Below are 19391 nucleotides of genomic sequence, written 5' to 3' on the forward strand. Positions count from 1 at the left end.
CCCAGAAGAGTGCATCAAAAGAGAATTCCACATCTAGAAAGGAGGAGCCATGGAATGGCTTATTTGGCTACGTGGAAAAGGAGGAGCGGGATGTTTCTAGTAGTAACGAAATTTCCAAGAAGGATCCTTTTCTTACAATAGGTTATGTTTCAATGACAAAGGATGAAGGATATGATGAATGTTGGAGAGCAATAGTGGAAGATGATTTTGTTCCTATGTGAGAAGCAAAGATACTTCCAAGGGATGGAAGTACCTACCTTGCTAAGGGCGAGTGTTGAAATTTGGTAGCATCAGGAGATACTCTCACATGCCCTTGGTTTTAGGCTTGTGAGAGAGAAACACCAACAAAGATGCATGTGCGTGCTTTGCACCCAAAGTTAGGGTTTTGGACCCAAATTGTGTGGGATTTGAACCCAACTAAATTTAATTTATTGATAAGGTTGTATAGGAGGTTCCTTGAAGGAAATAAGGGCTTCCTAAGTGACCTAAGAGACAATTATAAATATAGTAGCCAATGGAGAGGCTAATGGACAAGAGAGTGAAGTGCTATTACTGTTGTGTATGAGAAAGAAGGTAGAAAAAGGAGTTACAAGTGTACCCTAGCTAGAGGAGTGAGATGATAACTTGTTTTGAAGGACTAAAAGAGGTCACAACTTAAAGGGAGCCAAGCCACAACCAAGGATTAGTTGTTTGAGGTTTTTTGGTTGAATTGTGTCCGGTTTTGGAAGCTAAAGAAGGTCACATCCATAAGAAGGAGGTCGTAGGCCTAGATAAGAAACATATTTGCTAAAATAGTACCCAAAAGGAAGTTATAGGATGGCCAATATCCTATAGTGACTAGTCATAGGACCGCAAGAAGGAACCACAAAGCCATAGGAAGGGGCACAAGTTACTAGAGGTCTTAGGTTTGTAGGCATAATGAAGTAGTTGCAAGCTTGATTAGGGCTAGCAACAAGACTGAAATAAGCTACAAATGTATTTTTGCAAGCATATTAGAGGTTGGAACACCTAAAAGTGAGGGATAAAAGGTCAAAAAAGGAGTTGTTGAGTTGGCCGAGGAGCTGCCAAATTGGCTGATGGTTTGTTGTAGGGTTTGAGGAGCTAAAACAACAAGTTTTTAACAATTTCTTAGTATGTAAATTTTTTGTTTTTGTTTTTATGGGCAAAGGAATGCCACAATATTTGTTTGGGAAGAAGAGGACCTAAAGGAATTGGCCTCAACCCTAGATAATTTAGTCAAAGGAAAGAAATTTTATTTGGGCAATAAATATTGTGTATTGTCATTGATTTCACTACTAGTGTAATTCACGCTATGTAAAATTGTTTAAAGTTAGGCATTGCTATTGTGTTTATGTTTCCTAGCCAAGGCATAGACCAAACCTGGGGTGAGTGGATTTATAACAACATCTACATCATTTGTTTCGAGACTGCTTGCAGATATTTTGCTTTTATGTATTCTACCATGCTTGCTAGGGTTACTTCCTCCACATCCATTTTTTCTACATCGTCCTAGGCATCTCCCATAATTGTTTCTTTTTGCTTCTAGGTTGATTGTTCATGGCTCATATTGGTTGGTTTCTGGTGCCTTTGTTGTGATAAAGCTTCGATCTGTATTTGGATCCAGAGAGTTTTTTTTTGTGTTAAGTTATTTGCATCTGCACTATTTGTTTTGGGATTGTTTGCTGATATTTTCCTTCTAGCTCTTCTACCATGTTTTCCAAGGTTACTTCCTCCACATCCCTTTCTTTTGCATTGTCCTGGTTATCTCTTGAAATTATTTCTTTGCTCCCGAGTTGTCTGTTTGTGGCTCTTATTAGCTGGTTTCTGGTGCCTTTCTTTTGATAGACTTTTGATTTGTATTTGGATACACAAAGTTCTTTCTTGTGTTGAGTTATCTGACATTTCCATGTCCTCTTATAAGGCTATGCATTTTTTCTTTGATTGCTCATTTTCCTTAGGAAAAGGGGCCTCTTGTTGGCGCAAATTTCTTCTTCGTTGTGCTACTCTCAAATCCCTCTACATATTTTTGCTACTATTTTTTCCTCAAAGAAAAATCATAATTTCCATTAATATTTGAAAATTACATATTGTAGATGCTTAAAGAAGCATATGTTGTAAGTTGTGGTGTGCCACCTTCAGTGTTAGGTCCCTATACTACTAGTGTAGCCCCTTATTGTTATTAGTGCAACCCCCTTATTGTATTTTTGTGCCCATGTACTCCCCATGTTGTTATTATTGTGCCCCATAGAAGCCCACTATTGTTATTGTTGTGCCCCTACAATATTATTGTTATGTAGGCTCTGATTATATTGGGACCACTTAGATGCCTATATATAGAAAGGAGGGTATTGTCATTTGTATCATCTTGTGTAATGTAAAGGAGATTGCCCCCTCGAAGAGGCTGATTTTTAATTCGTTGATCTATCTTTTTGTGAGCTAGTTTCATAACATTTGGTATCAGAGCTTTGGATTCTAGGGTTTCTCTGTTCCAAACAGGTCATCGTGGAATTTTTGCTATAATGTTTTCTCTATGAAGTTTCAGAAGCTAAACAAAAACCCCGAATTTCAGATCTTGTATCACTATATTTTCGAAGATATGATCTGAGGAAGTTAGGGTTTTTGCAAGCTCCAGAATTCCATCGCAAACAGGTCATCGTGGCATTTTCGCTATAGTTATTTTTCTACGAAGGTTCTGAATTTGAAATTAAAACCCATTTTAGCGGATAACTTGATGAAGTTCGGACCCAAATTTCATATCTTGTTTCGCTATAGTTTCGGAGATGTAATCCAAGAAAGTTAGGGTTTGTACAGGCTCTCGAATTACATCCCAAACAAGTGACCTTGGGAAAATAGTCATAACTTTCTCTCTGAGCATCGGATTTGAATTTCGTAAGAAGTTATAGAAAGAGGACAGACTGTAGTTTTTTGTGTGTCAATTTTATGTCCGAAGGTCGAAACAGTGAGACGTGGTAGGTCGTACAAGTTCGCTCTACTGAACTAGTCTATAATCAGGCCATCGTAGGAGATTTTGCATAACTCTTAATTGCATAATCCAATATTGATCAGACTGGTGGGGTTAGAAAGAGGACGTAGAGAGCTACCAAATAAAGAAATTGCAGAACTTGAAGATCTGAAATTACAGAGTTACATTTGTTTAAATATCGAGCTCCGAAAAGCAAGAAAAATAATGACTCGAATCAAGAAAATAGAAACACCTAGTAAGAAAAATTAGATGGATGATTTGAAGAATGTGATCGAAGCTAATATAAATAGTTTTATATGTGCCATGGAAGCTAATATCGATGGTATGGAAGAATATTTGAAGAAAGATATGGAAGGTTTGAAGGAAGGTGGGACAAAGCTGCTAAAGGAAAGGCCTCCTAATGACAAAAAGTTAGTAGAGGAAACTCATGATGAGAAAAAAATAAATGTTAATCATGATTTCATAGAATATAACATTGGATTGAAGACCCACCATATTCCAAAGGTTGATATGAGGAAGTTTGATGGCACGGATCCCATAACATGGATACTACAGATGGAGAAATATTTTTGATCTACATGATGTGCAACTGCTACAAAAGGTACGTATTGCATCCTTATATTTAGAACCGAATCAATTTTGATGGTATAAAGGGATTTGTTCTCATAAACCATTTGTCACCTGGTCAATTTTCACGGAGGAAATGATAGCACATTATAAGGATACAAAGAACAACACCTTCTTTAGCCAATTGATAAATCTCAAACAAAAGGGTTCAATGGCATAGCACATTGAGGACTTCCAAAAATTGAATATAAGGGTAAATGATATTCCAGAGAAGTAGAGGATTGATATCTTCATAGGGACTTTAAAGGATAAAATTCAACACGAGGTTCGTCTTTGGGAACCTGATTCATTAGAGAAGGCATTCAAGTTGGTAAGAAAAATTGAAATCAAAATTATGGCAACAAGAAATCCTACCACTCACAATTATAAAGATGGAAGTGTTGTTGCTCCTAGCCTTCCACAACCTACAAGGTTGACACCACAACAATTGGAAGAAAAAGGAGAAAACGACCATTGTTACAGTTGTGATAGCGAATACACTAAAGGTCATAAGTGTGCTGAGAAGAAATTATTTTACATTGGTTGTGAAGAGGAGGAAGAAAAGGATCAAGAAACATCAAAAGTAGAGGATATACACCAGGAACCAATCCTAGAGAAAGAAGAAATGAATCTGACCATATCTTGTAATTCATTGGCAGGAATTACCACTCCTCAAACTCTCAAGATAGAAGGACATATCAAGAAGAAAAAGGATAACCTCACTTTCACACATAATCGAATGAAACATCGAAAGAAGTTTTGATATAGGCGACTGGGTATTTTTACGACTACAACCATACAAACAAATGTCCCTCAAGCAAGATAAGAAGGATAATAAATTATCACCAAAGTACTATGGTTCTTACAAAGTGTTGTAAAAGATTGGTACTATGGCATACAAATTGGAGCTTCCTGCATCTTCTTGAGTGCCCCCAATTTTCCACGTTTCATGCTTAAAGAAGGTTATAGGTGACAAGATCCTAGTTCAAACAATATTCTTGAAACTTGACGAAGAAGGAGAAATCATATTGGAACCTGAAGCAGTCACGAAAACAAGAACCCGACATCTACGAAATCGATCAATTTCAAAGTATCTCATCAAGTGGAAGAACTTACCCGCTGAAGATTTCCCATGGGAGGACGAGAATTTTATACAGAAGCATCCAAAACTACTCAAGCGTTGAGGACAACACTTTTTGAAGGAGAGGGGCATGTTAGGTCCCTATACTACTAGTGTAGCCCCTTATTGTTATTAATGCAACCCCCTTATTGTATTGTTGTGCCCATGTAGTCCCCATGTTGTTATTATTGTGCCCCATAGAAGCTCATTATTGTTATTGTTGTGCCCCTACAATATTATTGTTATGCAGGCTCTGATTATATTGGGACCACTTAGACTCCTATATATAGAAAGGAAGTATTGTCATTTGTATCATCCAAGAATTGTTCAATTGTGTAATGTAAAGGAGGTTGTCCCCTCGAAGAGGCTGATTTTGAAGTCGTTGATCTATCTTTTCTATCTTTTTGTGAGCTGGTTTCATAACATTCAGATGTTCTTGTACAAAAAACCCCATAGGGAATACTAGTAGTATGTACATAATTACATGTTGAAAAATAAATATATACATAAGACTATTCTGGAGAAAAAAGTACTAGCAGAAACTCAAAAGGTCATGTAATCAGGCTCTGTCAGGCCCCTATTCTCTAGTCGATGTATGGATGATGGTAGTACTGATAGAAGTCCATTCCCCTCTGTTCCTCTATCAACCATAGGCCCCTAGGCTGGATCGCAGCCTCCTTGGATAACTGATCGGAAATCTAGTTGCGCTTCCTGTAGATGTGATGACAAACGATGAAGTCAAATTGGGATTTCAAAAGCAGTGCATCATCCAATATGTTCCTGAGTGTGTGTGCATGACAGATAGATGTATTTTTGAACCGATTTATAATGATCTTGGAATCACGAAAGATTTACATGTGCCTACACTCTTTATCTAAAGCAAAGTGCAAAAGATATCTGAGTGTGATCAATTCTGCAAAGTTATTAGTGCCATTGTCCAATCCCATCTGCCCCTCCCCCCATATCCATGTGCTTGGGCTGATCCATCAAAGTAGGCCCAAGGTATGCCTTTGTCAATGACTTCAATGGTGATGGTACACAAGGGAGCAGATCGATCATCATCAGGAATACTAGAATAAATGGATAATACTTATGCAGAGGCCTGTGTCCAGTGAGGTTCAATATATTTGAATATGGATTTATTGTGGGTCAACCAAATAGCCCAGCATACCAATAGAGGGAGATTTCTAGCTTTAGGAGAATGGGCTGAAGTCCACCATGTTTTCCAAGCTTCAATAATGGAGTTCCCCTGCCATTGAAAGGTGATAGAGAGGGAGGAGAGGATCAGAGTCCAGAAAGCCAATATGGTGGGGCATTGTAGGAAGAGATGCTTAACAGATTCGAAGGCCTGTCGGAATAGGATGCACCAAGTAGGGCCATGGAAGGATTGCTTCATTAAGTTCTCTCCCATAGGAGCTTTATGGAAAAGGATAGTCCACATGAAAATCCTGGTGCGAGGAGGGGCCTTCAATTTCCATCATAAATTCCACCACCAGTCTGTGATTGGTGGCTTATGTGTTGAATATATAATAGGGTAGCCATCCTTGGGAGTATAATAACCATGCTTGGCATGTGCCCAAATGAGTTCATCATCGCCATCAATAATCCTAACTTGTGATTTAGTAAGAGTGTTTGTGAAGTTGAGCTAATCAGGGTGCCAATTGACAGGGATGCCAAGATGTATAGCGGATTTCCATGCCTCTGTAAAAATGTTAGTATGCTCTAGGTATGCAATTTGATCAAGATAGTTAATACCAACATTAGATAAAAATTGAATGAGATCAGGTGGGAGCCTGTATGCATTACCACATCCGGACCATAGATCCATAACAAAACAAACAGATGAGCCCGACCTAATTCTCCAAGCCATGCATCATGAATGTAGGATATAGAGTTTAAGACATCACACCAAATGGATGATATGCACAACCTATTCCAAGTGGAGAGTCCTGATCTGAATTTAAACAGGAATGTAAAGATGCAACATAAATAACACTATCTCTCATTAATATCAAATAATGAAATATGCTCACAAACAGAATGGAAATGAGACTAGCTCGGGTGATGGTAGCTTGTCTCTAACAAGAGATGTGGCGGCTACATCCTCTGAACTGAGTTACAATGAGGCTCAAGGTGTTTTTTTATTATTTAACAATAAGAGAAAACCCTAAACAACTAAAACCCTAACCCGAGGAGATGTAACACCAAGATTTTATGGGCCCCGTTGGGGTTAGTTGGGCAGCCAACTTCCCAGGGTCGTAACTTGGTCATATTATCTCCGTTTGACACGCATGATACCTCATTGGAAATATTTCTCCAAGGACTACAACTAAAAATGTGATTTCAACAAAATCTCTTAGAGGAATATTGCCAAAAAAAATGTTGTTTAGGGCCTCAAAACAACTACGGAAGTTTAGGATTCGAAAAACTGCCAAAAATAGTAAATTGTCCTACAATTAAGGAAACTAAAAAATTGAAAGAAACAAGGGTGGGGGTCCACGTGGAATAGGCGGGTGGCCACCAATATCCACCTGGATCAAGTTCGATCCAATCAAGTGTGTGAAGGGGCCAAATGTATTTATAATAAACAACCTCAATCCATAAGCTTTTTACTATGAGTATTTTCGAACCCATCTTGGCAGCTAGTGCTTTAGAGAATGGTTCAAGGTTTTTCAGTCCCCATCCTCCCCATTTATTTGGAAGTGCAATCAAGTCCCAATGATCCCATGCATATATGTGACCATCTTGTTTCCTTTTCCATAGGAATCTACTGCACAACTGTTGAATTTTTTATAGTATTCCTTTAGGAATCCAGGCCATGGACATCCAGTAGACTGGAGTGGCTTCCAATACTATTTTGATTAATACCAATCGTCCAGCTCTAGAGAGGTATTTATGATGCCAAATATTAATTCTCCTTTCAATCTTGGCCACAAGCCAGGTCCAATCAGCAATCTTGTAGTGTAGAGGTTTGAGTTGAAACCCAAGGTACTTCAATCCATCATCCAATGGTAGAAGTTTGAAAGGAAATATCTGATGAGCATATTGAATCTCATGTGGTGAGCATCCTGAAGAGGAGATTGTAGATTTCCAGGCATTACTCTCCATGCCAGTAGCTCGACATAATAATTGCAGCAGAGATAGAAAAGTTGATGTATCGCCAATACTCCCATTGAGGAAAATTAATACATCATCAACAAATAGTAGAAGTGTAAGAATGTAGTTGTTGGTGATCTTGATACCTTGGAGGCAGCCAAGTCTGCAATCTTCTACAATGAGCTGACTCAGGCCTTCCATAACAAGGAGGAACAGAAGAGGGGATAGGGGGTAGCCTTGTCGAAGGCCTCGTTCTGCATGAAAGAAGGGGGAGGCAGATCCATTAATAAGAACACTAAAGGAGACCTTGGTAATGCAGCACATGATCGAGTTGATTAATCCAGGGGGAATCCCAAATGAGTTAAGATCATTATCAGGTAAAGCCAATTAGTGTGATCAAAAGCCTTTGCAAGGTCTATCTTGAGAATCATGCCTTTCAACTTCTTAATCTTGATGGAATGTAATACCTCTTGTGCAGTGCCAATAGCATCATGAATTTGCTGGTGATTTAGAAATGCAAATTGTTCAGGAGATATATGAGCATATAGGATGGGTTTGAGATGGTTGGTGATGATCTTGGCAATAATTTTATATATTCAATTGCATAGTGAGATAGGAGGAAAGTCATTGAAAGTCTCAGGGGAATCATATTTAGGGATGAGAGCAATGAAGGTCAAGTTGAAAGCCTCATACATTCGACCACTGGTTCGACAATCTTCAATAATTTGAAGCAGATCATTCCCAAGTAATTCAAAGAAGGCCAAGTAGAATTCGACCGACCATCCATCAAGGCCAGGGTTCTTATCCTTTTTAAACCATTTTATGGTGTTATCCAACTCCCCCATAGATATCGGCTTGTGGAAATGCTCAACAAATTCCTAGTCAACAAAACAAGGAAAAATACCAACCACCCTGATGATTTCAACCAATGTTGCTTCATGTGGGGCCTTATAAAGTTGTTTGAAGTGTAAGGTAATGAGTAATGCAAGTTGATTGAATGAGTGGACTCTCTGACCTTCTTTATTGGTCATCTTCCAAATGGCGTTGAACTTGGCTCCCATTTGCATATTGGTGATAGAACTTTGTATTATCATCTCCCTCTTTTAGCCAGATGGAACAGCTCCTGAGTCTCCAAGTTTCCTCTATGTCTTTTAGAATCCTATCCCTTTCGGTGTCCAATTCAATGAGGTGGGACTTGGCCTCAGCAGATGAGTAGCCCATCCCATTAGCATCTTCCAGGTTGGCAAGCTCAATCTCAATAGAGTGGAGTTTAATATCATCCATCTTTCTCTTGTTATTGGCCCAGTTAATGGTTAATTGCTTAAGTTTAAGAAGGTTGTTGGAGAAGCCTTCCAATACAGATCAATCAAAATTAGGAGGGTGAGCCTTCCAAAAGTCTGAGACTAATCGGATGTAGTCTGAGTCCTTTAACCAAGTGGCGTTGAATTTGAAGGGAGCCTTTGGTTTGTGAGCATGACCAGCAATCTCAAGATAAATGGGAGAATGATCAGATAGGCCCCCCATCCAACCCACTCCTTGTATTTATTAAGGGCCCCAATAAGCAGTTCCTTGATGAGAAAACGGTCCAGCCTTCGAGCCAACATGGCCTCTCTAGTCCTTCAGTTCCTCCAGGTAGGCTAAAGTCGAGCCATGGGGATATCAATAAGCCAGTGATCATCCAAAAGAGCATCCAAAGCATCATGTAAAGGATCAATCTGAGCATTGTGCCCCCATGATTCAGCATGTCCGATGGAAAAATTGAGGTCACCTCCCAGAATGATGTTATCAACTTGTAAAAGGGATGAATTGAGGAGTTGTTCCCAAAATGCAACGTAGTTGTGGTAGGAGCCATAAAAGTTAATCTGTCTAAGCTCCATCCCCAGGTCAAATGAGAATATATCAGCACCAATAAAACTATTCCCACCCCAGACATTTAATATCCTTACCATTCTAGGATCAAAACCAAAGGCAATGCCCACAAATTACCCTCAAACATCTAGGGCACGAAATTGTCATCTAGGTACAAGTGATTCCAACACAGGTATAACCATATCAATAAGGCCAAGGGTTTCTTGAAGGAATAGGACATCCACCCATTTAGATTCCATAAGTCTCATGAAGGCTAGTTTTTTGGCAGGGCTAGCCAACCCACGACAATTAAGGGATAACCACTTCATGGGGGAGATGATGAAAGGGTGCTATGTTCTCTAAGAACCCAATCAATAGCGGGTTGTTGGCCTTCAGCTACATCGATACCAGCTTGATGGATGCCTTTGGATATGGAGGAGTGTCTGCCTTGAGATGATTTGGGGGGCTTAGGGGGAGGGATGGTACCAATTCCACAAATATCCATGGAAGAGGATTTGTCCAAGGAGAAAATATTGTAGGAGTGAGATGGGTGCGAAGAGTTTTATGCCTCCAACAAAGGGACAGTCAGGGGGTTCACGAAGGAAGGAGGCGTAATGGAAAAAATAGGAGGGGGGTGTACCAGAGGGCAAGATGGGGGGGCAATGCAAATTCATATGATGAGATGCAATGTGATAAAGAGGATGACAAAAAATATTCAGAAAGAGAATGAGGTGAATCAAAAGAACAGGAGGGAGGATTACCCGATGAGAGCGTTGCAGCGGGCGCCGCACGGGATCTAGTAAGCAGAGGCAAGGGAGGGCAAACCAGAGTGGAGACATGCTTCTTCTCCCGAGCCTTTGCCTTAGACTGATTACCAGGAGTTGAGGGCGTCCGCTGATCTTGTGTACCCAGCTTGTCAACCAATCCATCAGTCGCATTTTCCGGAGGGGGAACAGATAGTACTAAGGGGAATTCCTTATATATATGACAAACCTTATGGCATCGTCTGCACCTGAAAGGCAACCCTTCATAGCCGAGGATCTGAATGCGGGTGAAATGCTTCCAGTGTAGGGTAATCTGTTCCTCCAAACCTTCTCTAGTGTCAAGATGAACCAGGATACGGGCCAAAGTCATTGTCGGAGACAATGTAGGATTTGTCATAATCCAGGTAGGTACCAAGTGCATTTCTAATGTGCTTGAAAATGTCCTCGGACCAGAAATGTAGTGACAGACCAGGTAACCACACCCAGATAGGACCAGCCCCCAATTTCTCTCGCTCTGGATCAAACATGGGACTCCATCGCTTGAGAAAGACATGTGCAAGGTCGATATGTCAATATTTCGAAAGTACCCACGTAGTGTAGTCTGAATGTTGAAACAGGAGGGCAAACCAACCACGCGAGAGAGTAGTAACTGATGGGAGTTCAGAGAGGATCTAACCCCAAATTTCAATGATCCATAGCCGAAGCCTAGCAGTGGAATATGTTCGCCCGCGAACACATCCGACTAGAACACGATCCACTATATCAACAATATCCCCCATTTGAATCCCGTCATCAAATTTGAGAGAGACGTCTATGTTCCTTGCTTTGACAAACTTGGAATTCTTCACTATTTTGGGTGGCTTATTAGCCTGGGGATCGGAGGAGGGTTCAGTGGGGGGATCCAGAGATTCATCAAACCTAGGGTCAGATTCGTAGTCTTCCAAGTTTTTAAGGGGTATGTCAAAACAACCTGATGAGTGAGGGGCGGTTACAAAATGGCAGAGGGTTTCCGGTTGAAGAGGAGGAGGCCCAGGGAAGTGATCCGGTGGGAAAGATGTCAGTTCTAGTGGTGAAATGTGAGGGAATTCAACAGCAAGAGGAATAGATGAGTAGCCCAGCGGGTGAGAGGGGGAGGTGGAGCCAAGGCAAGTAGCCAGGAAATGTAGGGTTGTCGAAGAAGGGGGAGGGTAATCAAATCCCGGCCAAGGTTGCGAACCTGCAAGCGGGGAGACATCCAGACACAAGGAGCTAGGGTCAGATGGAAAAGTTGGTGTAACGGTCTTAGGGTAACTGACCAACGAGACCGGTGGTGCAGACAACGATGCATATGACAGGGGAGGGGGTGAAGTTGTCTAGATGGGCACAAATACATACGAGTCATCCGTATAGTCAACCAGATCTACCTCCATATCCGCCGACTTGCCAACTTATTGTGATGTGAAAGTGGAAGACCTAGTGCCAGATGCCAGGAAAGGTGACAAAAAAGAGGAGTACCAAGGATCCCCGAGGCTCTCGCAAGGTGTAGAGCATAAGGGCGTAGCCCTCAACTTGTTACAGAAGGCCTGAGAACCCTACCCAAAATTAGAGTCGTTGCAGAGCGGGAAAAGTCGTGCCATCCCTCTCCTTTACCTTTTGCCACTATTGTTCTTGGGGAATTTCCTTTTGACTAATTAGGAAATCTTGAAATAAGTGGTCATATTCATGGCATTTGCAACAGTGGAATGGAACATGCACGTAGTCCAGAGATTGTTGGTGTAGTTCATCATGGTAATATATGTCTATGGAGGTCAAGAAAGATTCCAAAATGTTCATATACGCATATGTATGCATACAAAGTGTATTTGCATATTTTAGTTGCCTCTGAGACTTTGAAAAAGGTATTTGTTGTTTTCCCAATCCCTTCCAAGACTTCCTCATTCTACAATTCCATAGGAAGTGAGAAAAGCCACACCAACACATGGGTTGCTAGGAAGTCTTCCTTTTTTGTGTTATATATCTCCTTCTAAAAGCACATGTATAGGCCTTCATTGTTGAATAAATAAGGCTCATTCTAAAAAACCCTAGTTCTATCCTCCAAGTTTCAAGAAATTATTGTTAAAAACCACTTAGCCCCTAGCTCTAAGTCTATTTGCCCCTTTGGTTGCCATTTGTTTTGGATCCAACTGATTAAATCCTTTTTAGTCGGCCACATGTCTTGAACTTATGGATCAAGGTGTGGTATCTCATGTGTTGGAGGTATTTTTCCATTATCTTTGGTTGCACTTCAAATTTGGGGTATTTCACTGCCTTGGGCATGCATCTACCTTGGTTTCAATTATGCTAGTAGACTACCATTAGGACCTTATCTTTCCCTCTAAAAAGTAGATCAATGCAACACCTCATCACCCAAATATGGATCAATGACTTGTCCATTGATGTCTAGTGATGGGAAATGAGGTGTTGCAACAACAAAATGTTGAGGTTTGTTATCTCTAAAAACGATGTTCTTGTATGAGGGAATTGTAGCCCAAACAAGTGCACCACAGTGGTGCTCTGCAAGTGATATTGTAGAAATCCTAAGAGAAAACCCTAGTTGGATGTTGTTTATGGGCCTCCCAAATAGGTACAATTCAAGGCCCATCTAACATTCCTTTAGCACACTAAAGCTCTCTTTTTTCATTTGATGACATTTTTTTAAGATATAATGTGTTCATTTGGAAAGTTTGGAGATAATTGCATATTATGTGCCTAGTATTATTTATTTTTGCAGAATATGGAGAGAACACTGAGTAAATTTTGAATGAGATAATATAGAGACTTGCTCCCTGTTACAGGATGGATCAAGATTGGATAATAAATGAACATGATAATATGAAATTATGAACAGATTTTGGAGCTCCTTGTGATTGAGAAAATATAGGAATGTGCTCACTGTCATTTAATGAAGATTCCTAGTGTTAGGAACCAAATCCACTTTTTGAGGGATTTTGGAGGGGAAAGTTTCCTCCTTTCAAGGAGGATGTTTCCCCATAAATTTATATAAGTACCAATTCGAATTTGTCTCTAGGGGCATGTATTTCTTAGTCTTCTTCCAGAGAAAACTTGTTATTTAGTAGCTCTACTTTCATTTCTAGCAGGGATGTACTTGGACTGACACTAATAATGAAGATTGGTGCCATTTTTAGTTTCTAAAGATTGGTTTCCTTCATATGAATCTTAATATCCTTCGTATTGGCCATCCTAGGGGCCTCATAGCCCTATTGTACAATTTCTTTATTTTCTTTGAATGTCTTTTTCACTTGCATCTCTTATATTTGCATTTAGTATTCATGTTTCATTTGTTGTAGGTTATATTAGTTAATTGATTGAATTGGTTATATCCATGGTTGAACTACTTGGATTGGTTTACTAGTTCACAATTTTGGAATTTTTGGAAGTCTCTTGTAGCAAAATAGTAGTAATTTTCTGTTGAATTTTAGCACATGTTAACAAAGTTGTTCTGAGTTGTTCCCACTTGTACTGAGTCCTATAAATATTCAAATTAATAACAAAATTCACCCCATAGCATTTTCACTTGATCAGTTTAGGCATTTGGTAGGTTGACTAACTCACTGATTCTTGAATTTCTGGTTTTTAAAGTAGTAATTTTCTGCTACTTTTTAGCACATGTTAGCAATGATATTTTTTATTGATTCCAATTGGATTGGATTCATAGGACATCCTACTTAATAACAAAATTTACCCCATCTCATTTTCATTTGATTTGCTTGTTCATTTCGCGTGATAACTCGGAGGATAGATTGGCTGGCACTCTAGGTATTTTAGTCTTCTCAAGTATAAAAATCATAATATTTTTGTGGTGTGTTGGTATTATTGTTTATTTTAAGGGTTATCATTTTGATTCACACTCCTCTCCCTGCAATAAACCTCTTTCTTTTTACCTCACAACTCTCCCAAAACATTGTCCACAAAGAACACATTTATGGCTTAATGAAGGCCACCATGTGCATTGGATTTTGTGCAAGATGGGCCCCCAAAGGGTACTAGGCTTGAAAAAGGTCTCATAAAACCTTCATTTACCCTCCCATAATTTTCCATACCTTTAGAACACATTTTTCACCCTCAAAATGCTCACATATCCAATCTTGTAACAAAACAGGGCAATCTTGTAGCAATCTTGTAAAAATCATGTAGCATCCTGTAACACCGTGTAAACTTGTTAATATTTTCCCTTGAAGGATATTTTTTCTTCCTAGCCTTGAATAATGTCCCCTAGGCTCTGAAACCATGATCAAGGAAGACTAAATACCACTTCGGACTTTCCCTTTTACCCCTGCAACACATCTCAAAATTAGGGTTAGTGGACAATTTTATGAATTGGGTAGCACAGTAATGATTTTCTTGATTGCCACATGAAGTATCTAATGAAATCTGTCAATGGACCTAACCTCTTTGGAATGCAGTGATTGATTACATGCTCTTTCCTTTATGTAAGTTATATTAGTTTTCTTTCTTTATTCTTAAGCTAGGGATTCTATTTCAAGCATTGTTATTTCCATTTCATATACTAGGTTTCCTTTCAATGCAACATTTACATTCTGCAAGTAGCTTGATGTTTACATTTATGAAAGTAGTATCGCCTTTACATTTATGAAATTAGAGTTAGCATTTACATTTGAGCTAGCATCATTTCCATTTCTTATAAAGAGTGTAACATTTCCATTTCTGCAATTAGTTTAAGCTTTGATTTCATGATATTCACTTAATTGCATCAGATCAAAAGAAGGACACATTGTATGTTGCACATATAGTGCCGACACCTCTTAAGTTTGTATGAACCCCGAGTTGATAATTTAAGTTGGTAGCCTTAGGAGTTGCAACATTCTTGTTGCAATATTGGGGCTCATCACTTTTTGGCGCCATTGTCCAGGAGGTGTCAAAGTATGCATTGTTATATTTCTTAGTTGTTTTATTTCTTTTACTTTCCACAAAAACAAAAAATATTTGTATTATGAATATTTCATTTCAAAAAAAGAAAATTGCATTGCATTAGCATTATTTTTATTCATTTATTTTTAAAAAAAAATTAATAAAAAAAATTACTTCAACACCAAACCGACCCCTGCCCCCTCCCCCACCCATTTGATCATGTGGTGCAATAAGAACCACATCACCATCCACTTTTACAGGTAGAAGAAGAAGAGGTGGCAGAGAAGGTAGAAGAAATGGATGGAGATGATGACAATGAGGAAGATCCTCTTGGATTTCCCATTCAATATACTAATATTAGTGTTCATATGAAGAATATTCGTCCATATTTCCTTCCTAACTTCCATGGTATGAGGTTAGAGGATCCTAAAACCTTTCCCTTTTAATTTTAAATCCTTTGTAGATCTTATGGCTACTTATTAAACACTCAAAAAATGAAATTGTTTCTAGCAACATTGAAGGATAGAGCTCTTAAATGGTTCATGAGTTTAGGGACTAATTCGATAAGATCATGGAATGATATGCAAAAGATATTTCTAGAAAAATATAAAGATCATGATCTTAAAGAAGAAATCTTTAGAATGACTCAAATAGAAGATGAGACTCTTGAGTATCTAATAAAGAGATTTATGTATAATGTTAAGAGGGAAAAATTACATCATTTAGGATTTGACACACTAAAAACCCTCTTACTTAGAACAATTAGGGATGAATAGATTGATTTCCTTGATCACATGACTAGGGGTGATGTATACTAATTATCATTTGAATAAATTTGTTAAATATACAAGCGTGTATCAAGAGGAAGGGAAAGAGTAAGTAAATAAACATCGAGATTGGTAAGTCAAGTTGAACTTGGAAATTTGCTTGATAACTTTAAAACATAAATTCTTAGCAATCTAAGTGAACAAGTAGAAATGTTAAGAATGCAAAATGAGAAAAAAGAGGATGTTGATATTTGTGTTATCCATGCAAAATCACATGCTACTAAATATTTCCCATCATTACCAAGGTTGAAGGAAGTTTACTAGGAGGACAATGGAGTAGGTCAATCATCAAAGCAACTATGCTATATAGCTCCAAGAAGACCATGGAATCCTAGTCAACCTGGTAGGATGAAAGAACCTAATTCACAATTTCAAGATTATGCACAACCATGTAAAAGTAATTGGAACACACCCTTTCCTTGGCAACCTTGGCCATCTCAACCCCAAAACCAATCTTGGAAACATGGTTGGCACAGGCCTTATGGAAGAAATCCACAATATCCTCAATATTTTCTTCATTATCCTCCATACCCAACTCCATTTTATCCATACCATCCACTTCCACCACAACCACAACCCCAACCACATCGATCTCAAAGATCCACTCCCACTCAACTACCTGTACAACCATTTCCAAACCCAAACAATAAAGTAACTAAACCCATTTACAATGCTAAGGTACAACACTTCCAAACTCCTATTGATCTAAATGGTATTCACCCTAGATTTGGAAGAGTATTTCAAAAAAGAGATTCTATTGATGTCATTGAAGGACAAAATGCAAAAAGAAACAAGATTCAAATGAGGAGACCAAAGAATCATGGACACAATTTTATGGATAATAGATATTAGAATCGAAGATATGTGTTCAAGAGAATAATCAAGAAAAGGAGGAAGATTTGAATTTCATGGAAGAAGAAGACATACAGGATGATCTAGATGAGCAAGAGAACCAAGGCCATCAAAGCTATATTGATCTTTGGTTCTAGAAATTCATTAGGCTAGAGCCAATGTGCCTCTGGTTGGTTTAAGAAGGTGGTAGGTGGGGGCTGACTCATACAATGTGTTGAGCCAACCAGCCAACCACTAATAGCATAAGTCAGGCTCAAGCCTCATTTGGCATAAAAAAGGGTATTATAAAGCTAAGAAGGCCCACCACCACTTTTGAAGGACAAAATACCTGAGCTATTAATTTCATAGACCGTTGTAGAGGGGATACAAGACCTGGAAAGTGTTGCTACATTATCATAACAGACTGCTACATGATAAGGCATCATGCTACAGGGAAGTCCAAATAGTTGCAAAAAGCTTGATTTTGAGCAAGTTTGTCACCAAAACCCTAAAGCCACGAAGGAGCTTCCAAGGGAAGGGAAAGTAACCAATTTTCCCCACCTCCCATGCATAAAGAGCATGTGGAATTGTTCAAATTTTGTCAATAATAGAATCCTGTAGAAAACTCCTAAAAGTGAAAACAAATTGAAGGTATGTAATTTTCTTGTAAGATAAGCATGATAGTAGGAGAATGAGCTTGTTTTGAATTGGGCATGCAACTTTTCTTCCCCTAATCAACAAAAGAGAACTATTCCTCTTATCTCTCCTCTAAAACTCTAAGTTGATTTGAAAATTGATAATTGATAACAGAATTCCCTTGTAACAACTTTGGAAAACTACAGTATGGATCATGGGGGGCAGTTTTAATAGAAGAGAACCCACAAACACATCAAGGATCCACCAACACCCTCCCGTCAAATACATATTTACAAAGCACCAATGGTTGGAGTTCTTTGAGAAATTCAAGGGGTTTTACTCATGAATTTGCAGTAGACCTACAACCTCAGACAATGCTACCACTATTGTGAGGAGACTAATTATCCATATAAATGAATAATTTCTTAGCATAATGGCCATATTAACCTTGGGAGTGAGATGAACCAAGGAGGAAAATATTTTGTAGACATCGATAGGGAAGCTTTTCTGGATCTAATTAGAACTTGAAGAGATAGTCAGGGATGACTTTGTAGAAGAAGAAGAGGGTGGAAAAGAAAAAGAAGAGTTTGAAACATAAGAAAAAGTTTTTGGAAAAAAGAAAAGAAAACAAAAACAAAAACAGAAAATAAAAGGAGAATAAGAAGCAAACTGAAGAAATAACCTCCTTCGAGGCCAAAAGAAAGTAGCCCCAAGCCTCTCAAAAGAAGATAAGCACTAGGGGAGCCACAATAAAAAAAAAAAAAACTAAAAGAAGAATTTGCCCTGCTACATGAAGGTAGAAAGCTGTTACAGGAAAATAGAACATTGCTACAAGAAAGTGTTGAATAACTACAGGACATATCAGGGAGGCCACCAAGGCCATCAATGAGGTACAGTTAGGTTACTAAGTTGCTTAGAGGATGAGCAACACTTTCATTAGGGGGTTATGATGGGCCTCCTAAATAGGTAAAATTCAAGGCCTATGTAACCTTCCTTTAGCACACTAAACCTCTCTTTTTGCATTTGATGACATGTTTTTAAGCTATAATGTGTTCATTAGGAAGGTTTGGAGATAATTTCATATTATGTGCCTATTATTATTTATTTTTGCAGAATATGTAGAGAATATTGAGTAAATTATGAATGAGATAATATAAGGACTTTCTCCATGCTATAGGATGGACCAAGATTGGATAATAAATAAATATGATATTATGAAATTATTGAATAGATTTTGGAGCTCGAGTGATTGAGAAAATCTAAGAATGCGCTCCCTGTCATTTAATCAAGATTCCTACTGTTGGGAACCAGATCTACTTTTTGACGTATTTTGGAGAGGAAAGATGTCTCCTTTCAAGGAGGATGCTTCCCCATCAATTTTTAGAAGTACCAATTCGAATTTGCCTCCAAGGGCAGGTATTTCTTAGTCTTCTTGAGGAGAAAACTTGTTATTTGACAACTCTTCTTTCATTTCTAGTAGGGATGTACTTGGATTGACTATAATAATGAAGTTTGGTGCCATTTTCAGTTTCTAAAGCTTGGTGTCCTTCATAGGACTCTGAGTATCCTTGGGCTTGGCCATCCCAGGAGCCTCAGAGCCCTAACGTGCAATTTCTTTACTTTCTTTGAATGTTTTTTTTTCACTTGCATCTCTTATTTCTGCATTTAGTATTCATGCTTCATTTGTTGTAGGTTATTAGTTAAACGATTGAAGTAAGTTATTTTTTAGGTTATTTATAGAGTCATAAGAATTATGCATCCATATTTATAAT

The sequence above is a fragment of the Pinus tabuliformis genome, chromosome 1_1 (assembly GCF_031772625.1).
Source record: "Pinus tabuliformis cultivar Carrire ecotype Pingquan chromosome 1_1, CPIR1, whole genome shotgun sequence".
Lineage (NCBI taxonomy): Eukaryota > Viridiplantae > Streptophyta > Pinopsida > Pinales > Pinaceae > Pinus > Pinus tabuliformis.